The 15,714-nt window shown below is 39.5% G+C and overlaps 1 protein-coding gene and 1 pseudogene across 1 annotated transcript in view; both read left to right on the top strand.

Annotated features, from left to right (window-relative positions):
- The window catches only part of HS6ST3 (heparan sulfate 6-O-sulfotransferase 3), an 823,801-nt gene that overhangs the window by 772,122 nt on the left and 35,965 nt on the right, over positions 1–15,714 (top strand). The window lies entirely within an intron of this gene.
- LOC105756026 (ferritin light chain pseudogene) lies at positions 14,379–15,045 on the top strand (annotated as a pseudogene).

Here is a 15,714-nt window from a genome sequence, read left to right as displayed (position 1 = left end):
CGGCGTGGTGCTTCTGCCTAGACCGCCATCTTGCCGGAGTCCTCCCATAACAAGTTCTTAACCGCTGGCCCATAGTAGTTGTGAAGTTAGTGTTTGGTCATGGACTGTATAATTAATTATTTTTTTTCAGTTGTCATTGAGTTGATTCCAACTCATGGTGACCCCCGTACTCATGTGTCAGAGTAGAACTGTGCTGTATAGAGTTTTCAATGGCTGATTTTTTTCAGAAATAGATGATTAGGCTTTTCTTCCAACGCACCTCTGGGTGGACTTGAACCCCCAATGTTTCAGTTAGCAGCTGAGCGTGTTAACGGTTTGCACCACCCAGGGACTTCAAGTCTGTATTAGACTCACATATATTGGTTACAAATGCTTTCTATATTTGTTTTTCTGTAGCTCTTTTATAAATCAGAGCTTCCCAAATAGTATATCTTGAAATATTGATGCCCTCAGCCTTCTGTGGAGGCAGAAAGGCCTGGGTTTAACTGGAGTATCTGGCCATGAGCCACCTCATCCATTCACCCCAGTGGGCAGCACAGAAATGATCCTGTTCTGTACATGCTGCTACATGAAAGAGGTTGGAACAAAGTGTTCTAAATAAAGAAAACTTGGTTCTATCGTCTATAAATAAAGTTTTTTACATTTCCTGAATTCCAACATAGATTGAAATGCAGTATAATGTGGTAAAATGAACAGTCTCTGGTGAGAGAAAGGCTTAAATTTAGGCTCTGCCACCACTAATTTAAGGAACCCTGGTGGCACAATGGTTAAAGCAATCCACTGCTAACCAAAAGGTTGGTGGTTTGAAACCACCAGTGGCTCTGAGGGAAAAAGATGTGGCAGTCTGCTTCTGCAGAGATTGGGGTCACTATGAGTCGGAGTCAACTCGATGGCAGTGGGTTGTTTGCTTGTTTGCTTGAGCCCATTGTTGCAGCCACCGTGTCAATCCATCTTGTTGAGGGTCTTCCTCTTTTTTGCTGACCCTCTACTTTACCAAGCATGATGTCCTTCTCCGGGGACTGGTCCCTCCTGATAACATGTCCAAAGTATGTGAGACAAAGTCTCACCATCCTTGCTTCTAAGGAGCATTCTGGCTGTACTCCTTCCAAGACAGATTTGTTCGTTCTTCTGGCAGTCCATAGTATATTCAATATTCTTTGCCAGCACCATAATTCAAAGGTATCAGTTGTAGCTACCCCTAAAGGATAATACAAGTTAAAGTACTTTGTAAATTTCTCAAGTCCCATACAAACGGTGGTCATATTTTATTGATTTGAGGTCAGGAATGTCAGTCCAGCTCATGGGTTCTAACTATCCCTTCAACACTGTATTGGCAATTTGCCATTGGTTCATTCACTGCTCTTCTCATGTTGGGGACTCTCAGGTAGGAGGGACGCAGGGGACCATCTCCCACAATCTGGCATCTAGGGCACAGACCTATATGAATGTGCAAATCTTGGCCAATTGCAGGTTTCTACTGACCTGTTGATTCGCCTGAAGTGACTCCCAGGTAAAAGGAGAGTGGAAGATGCTCAGAGAGGTACAGCGGAATTGAGAGGCCAGCACCAAGGAGCCCGTGTCCAATGAGAAAGGCACCAGGGTAGCTTCCTTGCTCCCCTTCTTTTGTGGGGCTGCACCTGGGCCTTGCCTCCCTTAGTTCCCGCTTTTCCTTTCCGAACCTCATTCTTTAGCCAGTCCATCAATTCTACAAGCTCTCCTTTATTCTACCCCACCCAAAATTCCTTTTCTGCCTGTTAGCTGGAGTCGGCTTCTCTTGGTTGCAATCAATTACCATGCTAGAAAATTAACTTGAAAGTTTCACAAGCATCAATTCTATCCTAAAGCAGACTGTTAGTAAGAGAAGCTTTCCTTTGTATATAAACATTATATTGCATTGTTTCACCAGACTTCCCTAAGCCTCAATCAGTTTCATCATCTGTAAAATTTTTCTTGTGAGGATCATTTTGAACATAAAACGAATATTCAGCAAATATTTTTTGAGTGCTTATTATTTTTCAGCCATAGTTCTGTGCGGTTGGGATACATGTGAGATACTAAAAAAAACAAAAAAACAAAACCTGATAAGTGCTTGATAAAACAGCTATGGAAATAGTATCTGAAATGTTTGTCATAAGAATTCAACTGAATAAACAGAGTTCAAAACTCTAATATGTAGTGAGCATATATATGAGTGGTACAAAATGAAAGTCCAGTGCAATAGATATCACACATTAACGGTAATTTAGAAAGATAATCAATGCCTAGGTATACTATTAAACATTGATTATGTGCTCATAACTGGTGAATGATTTCCAAAAAGACACAATTTCTGATCTCAGGGGAGCTAAGACATAGGTACATGAAATAATAACAGAATATGTTTAGATAGTATGACAGATGCCAAAGAAATGGAACAGAAAGTAAAGGTTCTAAGAATTAAGGAGAGAAGACCACTGCCCTCCAACTGGGCAGCTGGAAAAGCAACAGAAGGGGGAATTTGAGCTCAGCCTTTAGTTCTGATAGGATTTGAATAAGTATTTTCCTTAGTCATTGGTGCTGTGTGCCAATATTTTTCCCCATTTGAACCCATGGTAGGATTGCAATCCTGATTCCCATGAGGTTAGATGGGGCCATGCAACTAGTTCTGATGAATAAGTTAAGAGACAAAGTGACATATGTTACTTCCAGAACAGAGCATTTAATTTCCAATGTGAGATTCCCAGAGCTCTCTTTGTCCTCGGGCATAGCAACTGGCGATGTTCCAGATGGCTGCTTCACCCAGCTGGGTCTCCAGTGTGTAAACCTCCTTGCTAACTCATGGCAGGCATGCAAGCTGAGCACAAAGGAAGCCTCTTTTGTTTTCAGCCACTGAGATTTAGGGATTGTTACTCCAGGAGCCCTGGTAGCACAGTGGTTAAGAGCTTGTCTGCTAACCCAAAGGTCAACAGTTCGAATCCACCAGCAGCTCCTTGGAAGTCCTATGGGACATTTCAACTCTGTCCCATGGGGTCACTATGAGTTGGAATCGACTCCACAACAACGGGTTTGGCTTTTTTTTTTTGTTACTGCAGGAGCCCCGGTGACGCAGTGGTTAAGAGGTCTGGCCGCTAACCAAAAAGATCAGCAGTTCAAATACACCAGCAGCTTCATGAAGTCCCTATGGGGCAGTTCTACCCTGTCCTGTTTTGTCACTATGAGTTGGAATCGACTTGACGGCAATGGGTTTGGTTTGGTTTTGGTTACTCCAGATAACCCAGCCTTTTCTGACTGATCTAGTACTTGTAAGAGAAAAGAAAAAGTATACAGGAATGCAGAAGTCATAAGTAGGTCAATTCCTTGAAGAATCTTAATTTTGAAAAGAAGTAGATTCTAAGGCTAAAAAAAAGACAAAGAAGCCTGATTGCAAAGAATTTTGAGTATCAGACTCAAAGTGGGAACATCTTTCTGGAGCTTATGACTGGTTTTGAAAAGATAGTAGATGTGAGGAGGCAATTGGATGATAACATATGAAGAAAATGGTCTATGGTAATTAAAGAGGGGCACACAATGGAAGGAGACCAGTGAGGCTACTGCAGGACACAAGTGGAGTGTAAAGAGATAAGGAGTTTATCTACAATGGCGCAATGCTGTTGGTGTTAAGTTCTGACCTGTCGTTTTCAACTCATAGTGACCCCATGTGACGGAATAGAACTGCCCCATAGGATTTTCTTGGCTGTAATCTTCATTGAAGCAGATTCCGAGATCTTTCTCCCATGGAGATGCTGGGTGGGTTCAAACTGCCAAACTGTGGGTTAGAAGTTGAGTGCTGAACCGTTTGCAACAATGGCACAATATTCTCCGTTAAACCACAAAACTGAACAAAACAGAAAACATGATAATCTGGAGAGAATTTATATTTTAGACACAAGAAAAAGGCTCTTGACCTCTGATTTCATGTTTATCATGTCTGTTAGAGTTCTTGTTATCCCAGTAATAATGTACTCTTTTTCTTAAGTGAAGCTTAGTGATAAAACATTTATTGTTATCCAATGCTAACATGACTCTTCCTAACTAAGAATTATGTTTGGTGGATTTAAGAAACCCTAGGAAATATTCAGGCTAAGAATTTAGAAGGATATACTTGGAGAAAAGAACACCCTTATGGATGAACATTTTAAGGAGATTTCCCAAGAATATGCTATTTCTTCAGAATTCTGTCTTGTCTTTTACCTTTAAATTTGAAACTAGTAGTTTTTAACTTGTAATTTCTTTAAAGAATCACCTGGTAACGCGTTTGAAAATGCAGAATCCTCAGCTCCACCCCAGGGGGATAGTGATTCAGCAAGTCTGGTGGAGGAGGAGGGCCAGGAATCTACATTATAAGAAGGACCTCAGGTGATGCTGTTCAAGTGTTGTGCAGATCACAATTGGAGGGACAGTGTTCTGACTCTAAGCTCCTAGGCTTGGCTATGAGCTCCCTGAGGGCAGGCGCTGTGGTTCACCTACCTTGGTAGCCACGGCACTTAGTAAAATTGCTGGCACATAAGACGCAGAGTTGTTTAAGACTTACAGATCTGGCTTTACGGCTGGACAGACCTGGATTCATATTGCTGGCTCTAACATTTATTAGCTCTATGAGGAGGTCTGTAACCTCTTTAGTCTTGATTTGCTCCTCTGAAAATGAACATAATGACACTTCCCTCCCTAAAGACTCTTGGGCTTGCATGACACAGTGTTTCTAAAGAGTTTGACAAAGTGCCTGGAGACTGGGCTTTGGAGTGAGATTTGGGTGCTGTTACGATGGTATTTTGGGCAGTACAAAAGAATGGTAGGGCTCCTGAGCAAGGAAGAAATGCCTAAGGAGGGGTAGTCAAATAGAAATCAAATTCTACCAGTTGAAGGGCACTTGTTGTTAGGTGCCATTGAGTCAGTTCCGACTCATAGTGACCCTCTGTGCAACAGAATGAAACACTGCCTGGTCCTGCACCATCCTCACAGTCGTTGTTATGCTTGAGCCCATTGTTGCAGCCACTGTGTCACTCTATCTTGTTGAGGGTCTTCTTCTTTTTTGCTGACTTTCTGCTTTACCAAGCATGATGTCCTTGTCCAAGGACTGATCCCTCCTGATAACACGTCCAAAGTATATGAGACATAGTCTTGCCATTCTTGCTTCTAAGGAGCATTCTTGTTGTACTTCTTCCAAGAAAGATCTGTTCGTTCTTTTGGCAGTCCATGGTATATTCAATATTCTTCCCCAACACCACAATTCAAAGTCATCAGTTCTTCTTTCCTCTTCCTTATTCATTGTCCAGCTTTCACATGCATATGAGGTGATTGAAAACACCATGGCTTGGGTCAGGCGCACCTTAGTCTTCAAGGTGACATCTTTGCTTTTTAACACTTTGAAGAGGTCTTTTGCAGCAGATTTTCCCAATGCAACGTGTTGTTTGATTTCTTAACTGCTGCTTCCATGGTCGTTGATTGTGGATCCAAGTAAAATGAAATCCTTGACAACTTCCATCTTTTCTCCATTTATCATGATGTTGCTTATTGGTGTAGTTGTGAGGATTTTTGTTTTCTGTTTGTTGAGGTGTAATCCATACTGAAGGCTGTAGTCTTTGGTCTTCATCAGTAAGTGCTTCAGTAAGTATTCAGTAAGTATCAGTAAGTGTTGAAGGACAGCGACCACATCAGATTACCCCAAGACTGAAATCAGGTGAAAGATGATTTGGAGGATGTGGCTTAGACATGGAGTCCCGCATGACGTTTCCTTCTTCCCCACCATGAGAAAGCAAATATAGGGGTATCTCGCCATGGTGGCCTGCCTTGAAGTTTCAGTAGGCCTTCCTATCAGGAAAATTTCGCTCCGTGATGTCCTGGACTTTGGCCAATATTATTAAAAACCTCTTTCCCGTCCTCCAGGAAGGGAGGGGGACAAACAAGTAGAAGGGAGAAAGAAGCAGCAGAATTATTTCCTCCGTAACCAGGCACATCAGAAATACTTCCTACCATGAAAGGTATTTGTTTGGGTTGTTACTGTTTATCATTTCAATAGGTAACTTTATTTCATTTTGTGAGTAATGAGAATAGCTGACCTCTTCTTAGCGCTGGCTATGTGATAGGATCTGTGCTAAGATTTTTCCATATTGTGTCTCATTGAATCCTCCCAGGAATCTCTGATGCTGGTACTATTTTTAATCACCATTTAGACTCAAGGAAAGCAAAGCTGAGAAAGATTAAATAATTTGTTCAAGTAAGTGGTGTCAAAGCCTGGATTCTGTCTAATGAGCAAATCTTAGAACGATGTTAAAAATAGATTTCTAGCTAAGTTGAAAATAGTGGGGAAGTCTGGGGTCTTTGTTTCCAACTTAGACCTTGGGTGTGTGTTAAGGGGTGAGGGATTCTTCGACTACAATTATGTGAGAAATTGTCCATGAAACACAAAACAAAACAATAGCTACAAATGTAGCTGAATAATTTCGATAATTTTCCTATTACTTGTGTTAGTCAAAAATAAGAAGTCACAATTCAAGTTTTCCTATTGTCTTAATTATAGGCCTCTGTGCTTTGAATGGTAGGCTAAATACTAATAATAGAGGCCAATCCAAAAACAAATTCTCTAAAGACTTCCCAACTCCAGTGGGTCTGTTTAGGACGAGTCATAAGGAAACAATGTTCTGTATGAAGGAGCAGCAGGCCCCTAGACAGTGTGAATCTTTTTTCTTGTTAATGAAGTAAAATGAACATTTTTACTGATGTTAACACCAACAGCAAAAATAGAAAGCAATTCTTTGTTACTTACCTCAGGGCCACAAGTGAAATATCCATTCTGCGTGTTAGCTTGGAAGTGATCAGGCACCATTACGAGACTGTGCATCACAATCTTTTGGCAAAGAGGACCAAGGAGAAACGGTCCTATTGTAAAAGGGCTTTTCTGCTTATGGTATAATTTAGGCCCTGTTCCTAAATCATCTTTTAATCAGGACAGCAATTCTTTTTCACCTACTTGGCTGCAGTGTTAAAGAATCTTTGGAAAAGGTTCAATAAAAGTCTTGAGCTCCATGTAAATAGGAAAAATATAACCATTTATAAAAAAGTATCAAAGGAAAGCTTACTATTATTCAACTTATGCTATATTGGGAAGCAAATGGATTTATTGCAAGGTGCAAAAGGTGGAATTATTTCATAGAATAGAACAAACAGGCCTGCAACATAGTAGATATTTAAGTTTCCATTGAATAAATTAATGAATTAAAAACATATAAATAGAAGACCTCATTAAAAACAAATTAGAAAGTTGAGCACACATAATAAATAATCATTTGTACCTACTATTGTTATTTAGTCTTTTATCACCAAAGGGAAACATTGTTTAATGTATGAAGAATATTACTGCTTGGAATAAAAAATGGAAGCAAGAAAGAACCAATAATACGTGGCTGTCAAGACTAAGTCACAGCTAAGCTACAAAAATTCAATTTCTATTAGATCTGAAACAATATGTTCAGAACTGACTTGGGTAATCAGGACAATCTCGACCAGACAATACACGTACTTGGGGAATGAAGTTAGGGTCTATTAGTTGGGCAAGGGTGATGAAGTATAAGTCAGGCTCTGGGTAATAGAGAAAACCAAACCAGTTGCCATTGCATTGATTGTGATTTATGGCAACTCCATGTGTGTCAGAGAAGAACTGTACTCTATAGAGTTTTCAGTGGCTATCATTTTTGGAAGTAGATCACTGGATCTTTCTTCTGAGGTGCCCCTGGGTAGATTCAAACCACTAATGTTTCAGTTAGTAAGCCAAGTGCTCAACTGTTTGTACTACCCAGGGACTCTTGGGGGATAGGTTTGGGGCAGATATTACTTTTCCAGTTTTCTATGAATTGTGGTTACTTCCTTCTTTTTCAAGGTCACCTTTGACTCTGACATCTTGAATTCTTTTGTATCCCAACCCTGCCCCCTACTAAAGAACTCAACCTCTTTTCCTTGATTGCCCCACTCCACCACCTACACTAGACATGTGTTTGTATAGCAGACGGTACTGATGGTTTTGGTGGCAAAGTGGGCTTAGATGAGAGAATCACACAAACTAATTTAAAAGTTAACATTCTGAATCTGGAGCAAGGTGGCAACATGAGCAGCAGTGTAATCCTGTCACCCCACAAAAACGCCAAAAAAACAAGCAGAAATTGACAGAATCAACTTTGTCAGAACTCTGAAAACCAGTCCAAATGTTATGGCAACTAAGCAAATGCTTAGTACTACAATAATATTTAAAAACTTCGGTACACCACTTTCAATAATAGATAGAACATCTGATAGAATATGAATAAGGAAATAGAGGACTCAAATTAAACTGTAAACAACTACAACTAACAAGTATTTATAGAACATTCTACCCAATAACAGCAGAACACACGTTCTTCTCTTGTGCACATGGATAACTCTTCAGTACATACCATATGTTAGATCACAAAACAAGCCTCAGTAAATTTAAAAAAGATTTAAATCATACAAAGTATCTCCTCCAACCACAATGGAGTAAGACTAGAAATCAATAGCAGAAGGAAACCAGAAATTTCACAGATATGTGGAAGTAAAACAACACTCTATTAAACAACCAATGAGTCAAAAAAGAAATCACAAGGGAGATTAGAAAATACTTACAAATGAATGAAAATGAGAGTACAACACACCAAAATTTATGGGATACAGAGGGTGTTCAGAGAGAAATTTATAGCCGTAAATGCTTACATTAAAAAATCAAATCAATAACCTACCTTTAAACCTTGAGGAACTTGAACAAGAAGAGCAAAGTAAGCCCAAAGCTAGTAGACGGAAGAAAATACTAAAGATTAGAGTGGGGATAAATGAAGTAGCGGGTAGAAAACTATAGAGAGAATGAACAAAACCAAAAGCCAGTTCTTTGAGAAGATCAATAAAACCGACAATCTTTTAGCTAGACTGACAAGAAAAAAAGAGAAGATGCAAACAATTAAAATCAGAAATAAATGTGGGAACATTACCACTGATCTCTCCCTCACACACACACACACACACACACACACACACACACAAAGATTATATGAGAATACTATGAACAATTGTATACCAACAAATTAGATAATCTAGATGAAATGGACAAATGCCTAGAAACACACAAACTACCAAAAGTAATTTAGGATAATAGAAAAAACCACAACAGACCAATAACAAGTGAAGAGATTGAATTAATAATGAAAAATCTCCAAACAAAGGGAAGTCTAGAACCAGATGGTTTCACTGGGGGATTCTACCAAACATTTAAAGAAGACTTAACACCAATCCTTCTTCAACTCTTCCAAATAATAGAAGAGAAAGCAACACTGCAACACTTCTAACTCATTCTATGAGGCCAGCATTTCCAAGATACCAAAGCCACGTAAAGAAAAGGAAAAGAAAACTACAGACCAATATCCCTTATAAATATAGATGCAAAAATCCTCACCTCAATACTAGCAAACTGAATCCAAGCATATTAAAAGGATTATATACCATGACCAAGTGGGATTTATCGCAAGAATGCAAAGGTGGTTTGACATAAGAAAATCAATCAATGTAATACACCACATTAATAGAATGAAGGAAAAGAACCACATGATTAATTGATGCACAAAAGACATTTAACAAAAATCCAAAACTGTTTCATGATAAAAACCCTCAGCAAACTAGAACTAAGAGAAATTCCACAACATGGTAAAGGACATTTATTAAACACCCACAGCTAACATCATACGCAGTGGGGAAAGACTGAAAAGGATGCCTTCTTTCATCACTGCTATTCAACATTGTGTTGGAGACCACACAGAATAATTAGGTAAGAAAAAGAAATAAAAAGCATCCATATTGAAAAGGAAGAAGTAAACCTATATGTATTCACAGATGACATAATCCTATAAACAGACAATTTGAAAGAATCCACAAGAAAGGTACTAGAGCTAATAAATGAATTTAACAGAGTTATAGGATGCAAGATCAACACACAAAAATATGTTGTATTTCTAGACACATGCAATGAACAAACTGAAAAATAAATTAAGAAAATAATAGCATTTACAACAGCATCTAAAAGAATAAATTGTCTCGGAATAAATATAACCAAGATGGTGAAAGACTCATACACTGAAAACTACAAAAGGTTTCTGAAAGAAATGGAAGACCTAAATAAAAAGAAAGATATCTCATTTATGTGGATTGGAAGGCTTAATATGGTTAAGATGTCAGTAATATGCAAAGAAATCTACAGATTCAGTGCAATTCCTATCAAAATTCCAACAGCCTTTTTCCTTGGAAGAATTAAAAAGCCAATTCTCAGATTCAAATGGAATATCAAGGGGTACCAAATGGTCAAAAACATTAAAAAAAAAAAAAAAAAGTAACAGTACTCGTATTTCCCAATTTCAAAATGTACTATAAAGCTAAAATAATCAAAACAGTGTAGTACTGGTATAAGGGTAGACATATATATCTAAAGAATAGAATTACAGCCCAGAAATAAACTCATAACATCTATGGCCAATTGATTTTTGACAAGAGTTCCAAGTCCATTCAATGGAGAAAGCATAATCTCTTCAACAAATGGTGCTCTGACAGCTGGATTTCCACATGCAAAAGAATGAAATGGGACGCCTAACTCACACAGTATTAAAAAAATGGGTCAAAATGGATCAATAAGTCCCCAAAAGAACTAACATCATAAAACTCTTAGAAGAACACCTGGGGTAAAGATTTACGATCTTGTTTTTGACAATGGATTTTTAGATATGACAACAAAAGCAAGAGTAACAAAAGAAAAAACCAGATAAACTGGACTTCATCAAAATTAAAAACTTTTGTGTATCAAAGGACATTATCAACAAAATTAAGAGACAATCTACAGAATGGGAGAAAATATTTGGGAAAAAAACATATCTGATGAAGACTTAATATCCAGAAAATTTAAAGAACCCTTATAACCCAACAACAAAAAGACAAACAACACAATTAAAAAATGGCAATGGACTTGAATAGACATTTCTCCAAAGAAGATAATACAAGTGACCAATAAGCACATGAAAAGACACTCAGCATCATTAGTCATTAAATCTTCCCGCTGATTCCAACTCATAGCAACCCTACAGGAGAGAGTAGAAGTGCCCCATAGGGTTTCCAAGGCTGTAATCTTTACAGGAGCAAACTGCCACGTTTTCCTCCTCCGAGCAGCTTGTGGTTTTGAACCGCTGACCTTTTGGTTAGCAGCTTAACACTTAACCACTGAGCCAACAAGACTCCTTCCCGTTAGTTATTAAGGAAAGGCAAATCAAAACCATAATTAAATACCACTTCAGCCCCCATTAGGATGGCTATTACAGAAAAGAAAAAAGGTGGGAGGGTGCTAACAAGTGTTGGTGAGGATGTGGAGAAACTGGAGCCCTCATGTATTGCTGGTGGGAATGTAAGATGGTCAGCCATTGTGGAAAACCATTTGGTGGTTCCTCAAAAAGTTAAACATAGAATTACCATATGACCCAACATTTTCACTCCTAGATATAGACTTGAAAGCAAGGATTCAGTCAAGTATGTGTACGCTAATGTTCATTGTAACATTATTCACAATAGCCAAAAGGTGGAAATAACCCAACTGTCCGTTTATAATAAACATGTGGTATATACATACAATGGAATATTATTTAGCTATAAAAAATGAAGTTCTGATATGTGCTGTGACATAGTGAACCTTGAAAATATTATGCTGAATGAAATGTCAGACATCGAGGATAAATATTGTATGATGTCACTTATCTGAAATACCTAGAATAGGCAAATGGATAGAGACCAGGACTGGAGGGAGGAGAATGTGGGAGGTTATTGTTTAAGGGATACTGAGTCCCTGTTTGGGATGATTGAAAACGTTTGCAAGTAAAGAGTGGTGCTAGATGTACATTGTGAGTGTAATTAATGTCACTGAATTATACACTTAAAATGATTAAAATATAAAATTTTTTGTTGTATCTATTTGTCCACAATAAAATACAATAACAATGAAAAGTAAACCCTAGCACAATGATAAGAATTTCTTATAAGTAATTATATACATCATTCTTATAAAAATAATTATATTATCACACACATAACAAAGTTAACATTAGTCATCTCTGTTTTTCAAATACACCAACCATTCTGCCACCGAGTACTTCTTGCTGGCCAATATTTCCTCACATGTCTTCCCTCTGATGCTTGGCCTGTTATTCACTTTCTCTTTTTTGAAACCTCTCTTTCCTTGCTGCTTCTTTCTACCCTAAACTCAACTTAGCTTCCTATATAAAGTATTTGAGTCCTTACTCTACCTGGCCCCAGCTCCTCCAAGCTAAGTGCAGAGCTTTACCTGTATAAAAACACAGACCCATGTAAATGTGTTACAAAGCAAAAATAATTCTCCTCCTGAGAAAAATTCTAAAGTCGGCTCTTAAAACAACCTTAAATTATTTTTCTCCTCACTAGCACAAGAAGACAATGAAGATCTCCACAGAACAGTAGTTTGACTACTAACGATTGCTAGCTTGCTGTTACCTTTTATTCTTCAGTCTTTGAGATACCTGTTACTCCAACTGTTGGGTGAAGCTCTACTCATTATAAAGCTGTCAGCCAATTATGGTGCTTTTTCCACTTCTAGACATAAGGAATTCTCTTTGTATTTGATACAATCACAGAAACATAGACACACACACACACACACCCCTACATTAGACATCAGCTTTGGACAATAGGGACATATATTTGATACCAAGCTTAGGGTTTTCTGGAAAGGTCCATGTTTTCAATGACTCTTTTTCAGTGCAGAGTTGAACCCAAGGGGATCGAGTATAGGGTTTTCTGCTTTCTATTATTAGAGTTTCTGAGGACCAGAGACTCAGGCAATTATAGGACCTACTTTCTTCTATTGCTGTTTTCTGATCACAGTTCTTGTGAGATCAGCTCTGTCTGTGCGCTAATCTTACTTCTGGCCTGGCCGAAGAAGTATATTGAAAGCCCTTGCTTCAGATGCTAGTTGGGTATCAAGATCAATTTTGTAGTTTACTTTCAGAAAGATAGTAACATACGTGCAGGTTTACAGCCTTGGCAGAACCCAAAGCATGCAGATCCAAAAGGGCCATCCTAGAATCTGACAAAAAGGAATAAAAGCAAGAATAGGAATGAAAAAGTTAAAAACTCAGAAAAAGGGTATAGTGTGAACCCCACATCAAACTTTGGGAAAATCTCTTCCATATACTATAATTTGGAGTGAATGGAAGGATGGTAAAAGCGTCAACACGCAACTCTCAAGAAAGCAGGAAGTGTTGTGAAAACATACATAGAACAACTGGACTACCCCACTGCAGTTGTTGTGTGCCATGGGATTGATTCCAACTCATAGCAACCTTATAGGACAGAGTAGAACCACCCCATAGAGTTTCCGAGGTTGTGATCTTTATGGGAGAAGACTGCCATGTCTTTTCTGCAGAGGAGCAGAGGCTGGTGGGTCAAACTATGAACCTTTTGGTTAAGAGCCAAGCACTTAACCTTTGCACTACCAGGGCTCCTTACAACTACCCCAGTAATCTCCCCAGTGTAAAGGGCCAAAGTGTGAGACAGTGGTAAGCCATGGGAAAGACTGTAATTCCTCAATCACTAAAGAAGAAAAATCACACACAGAAGAACTAGATGGTGCCCGGCTACCACCAATGACCGCCCTGACAGGGAACAAAACAGAGAGTCCCTGATGGAGCAGAAGAAAAGTGAGGTGCAGAGCTCAAATTCTAGTAAAACGACTAGACCCGGAAGACATGGCCCCCAGACTCTCTGTTAGCCCAAAACTAAAACCATTCCTGAGGCCAACTCTTCAGACAAAGGTTAGACTGGACTATAGGACATAAAATGATACTCATGAAGAGTGTGCTTCTTAGCTCAAGTAGCTACATTAGACTAAATGGGCAGCTCCTGTCCAGAGGTAGGATGAAAAGGCAGAGAGGGCCAGGAGCGGGTTGAATGGACACGGGAAATCCAGGGTGGAAAGGAGGAGTGTGCTGTCACGGTATAGGGAGAGCAACTAGGGTCATATAACAATGTATGTATAGATTTTCATATGAGAGATTAACTTGAAAAGTAAACTTTCACTTAAAGCACAACAATAAAAAAAAGAAACAAAAATCACACAGTTATTATTTGCCTTTTTTTTTCCTCTGTGACTCAGTAACTAAATAGCCATGAAAGCTCACGTCAAAATCAGAGGATAAACAAGCTCACCCAGTGCTCTTGCAGATCTCTCTCTTGCTTCAACATTGTTTGGGTGGAACAGACCGGAGGACTCTGCATCTCTAGCCTCTGACCACTCTCCAGCCTCTAACCACCTTCCAACCTCTTCTCCAGATGAACTTCCGGGACTACCTTTGCAGCCATCTTCTGTTTCCGAGACCAGCTAACACCGTTTTTTGGTTAGCTCCTCATTGCTGACCAACCATGAGCTCTCAGATCCATCAGAATTATTCTGCTGAAATGGAGGCCACCATCAACTACTTGGTCAACCTGCATTTGCAGGCTTCCTACACCTACCTCTCTCTGGGCTTCTATTTAGACTATGATGTTGTGGCCTTGGAAGATGTGGGCCACTTCCAAAAGTTGGCAAAAGAAAAGCACAAGTGTACCCAGTGTCTCTTGAAGATGCAAAACAAGCATAGTGACCTCACCCTCTTTCAAGACTTGCAGAAGCCATCCCAAGATGAATGGGGTGGAACCCTGGATGGCATGGAAGCCTCCACGACCCTGGAGAAGAATCTGAATCTGGCCCTTTTGGATCTGTATGCCTTGGGTTCTGCCCACACAAATTCCCATTTCTATAACTTTCTGGAGAGCCATTTCCTAGAGGAGGAGGTGAAACTCCTTAAGAAGTGGGGTGGCCACCTGATCAACTGTTGCAAGCTGGCCAGCCTCCAGGGCAGGCTGGGTGAATTCCTCTTTGAAAGGCTCACCTTCAAGCACTATGAGCCTTCAGAGCCCAGTGAACTTTGAGGGGCTGCTCTCCATTCTCCTGGCATCAGAGCTTCAGCCTGAGCCTCTCTCCCTCCAGCCAAGATGCAGCTTTGTAACCATCTGGAGCCCTTTCCAGGAGCCCTGGTGGTGCAGCAGTTAAAGCACTTGGCTGCTAACCTAAAGGTGGGCGGTTGGAACCCACCATCTGCTCCAAGGGAGAAGGATGTCACAGTCTGCTTTCCAAAAGATTTCAGCCTTGGAAACCCTATGAGGCAATTCTACTCTGTACCGTAGACCGGCAACAGGTTTGGTTTTGGTTTGTTTTTGGTTGGAGCCCTTTCCCAAAACATAGACCAAATGGAAATGATAAAGCTACTGTTTGGAGAAAAGAAAGAAAAACGGGGTAATGCCAGTCATGTGAATAGGTGAAGCCTTAAGATAAGAGCAAACAGTCAGAAGAGAAAAAACAATCAACCAGTGATTTCAAATAGAAAGAGAAAAACTTTACCAGCTACCTATGGCTGCTGTGAGCGCCAGAACACTTCCCAACGCAGTCAGGCAACCAAGTGTGTAGCTGGAAATATAAACAACAAATCAACCAGTCCTTTAGCCTAGGTCCTAAGATAGGGATTCAATGGTAGTCAAGTAAATATGAAACCTTCCAAATAAAATAATAAAACCCAAACCTATTGCCGTGGAGTTGATTCC

Source organism: Trichechus manatus, unplaced genomic scaffold (genome assembly GCF_000243295.1).
Source record: "Trichechus manatus latirostris isolate Lorelei unplaced genomic scaffold, TriManLat1.0 scaffold00013, whole genome shotgun sequence".
In the NCBI taxonomy this organism is placed as follows: domain Eukaryota; kingdom Metazoa; phylum Chordata; class Mammalia; order Sirenia; family Trichechidae; genus Trichechus; species Trichechus manatus.
Note: the sequence above shows the minus strand (reverse complement) of the source record. Positions and strands in the feature narration are given on the sequence as shown.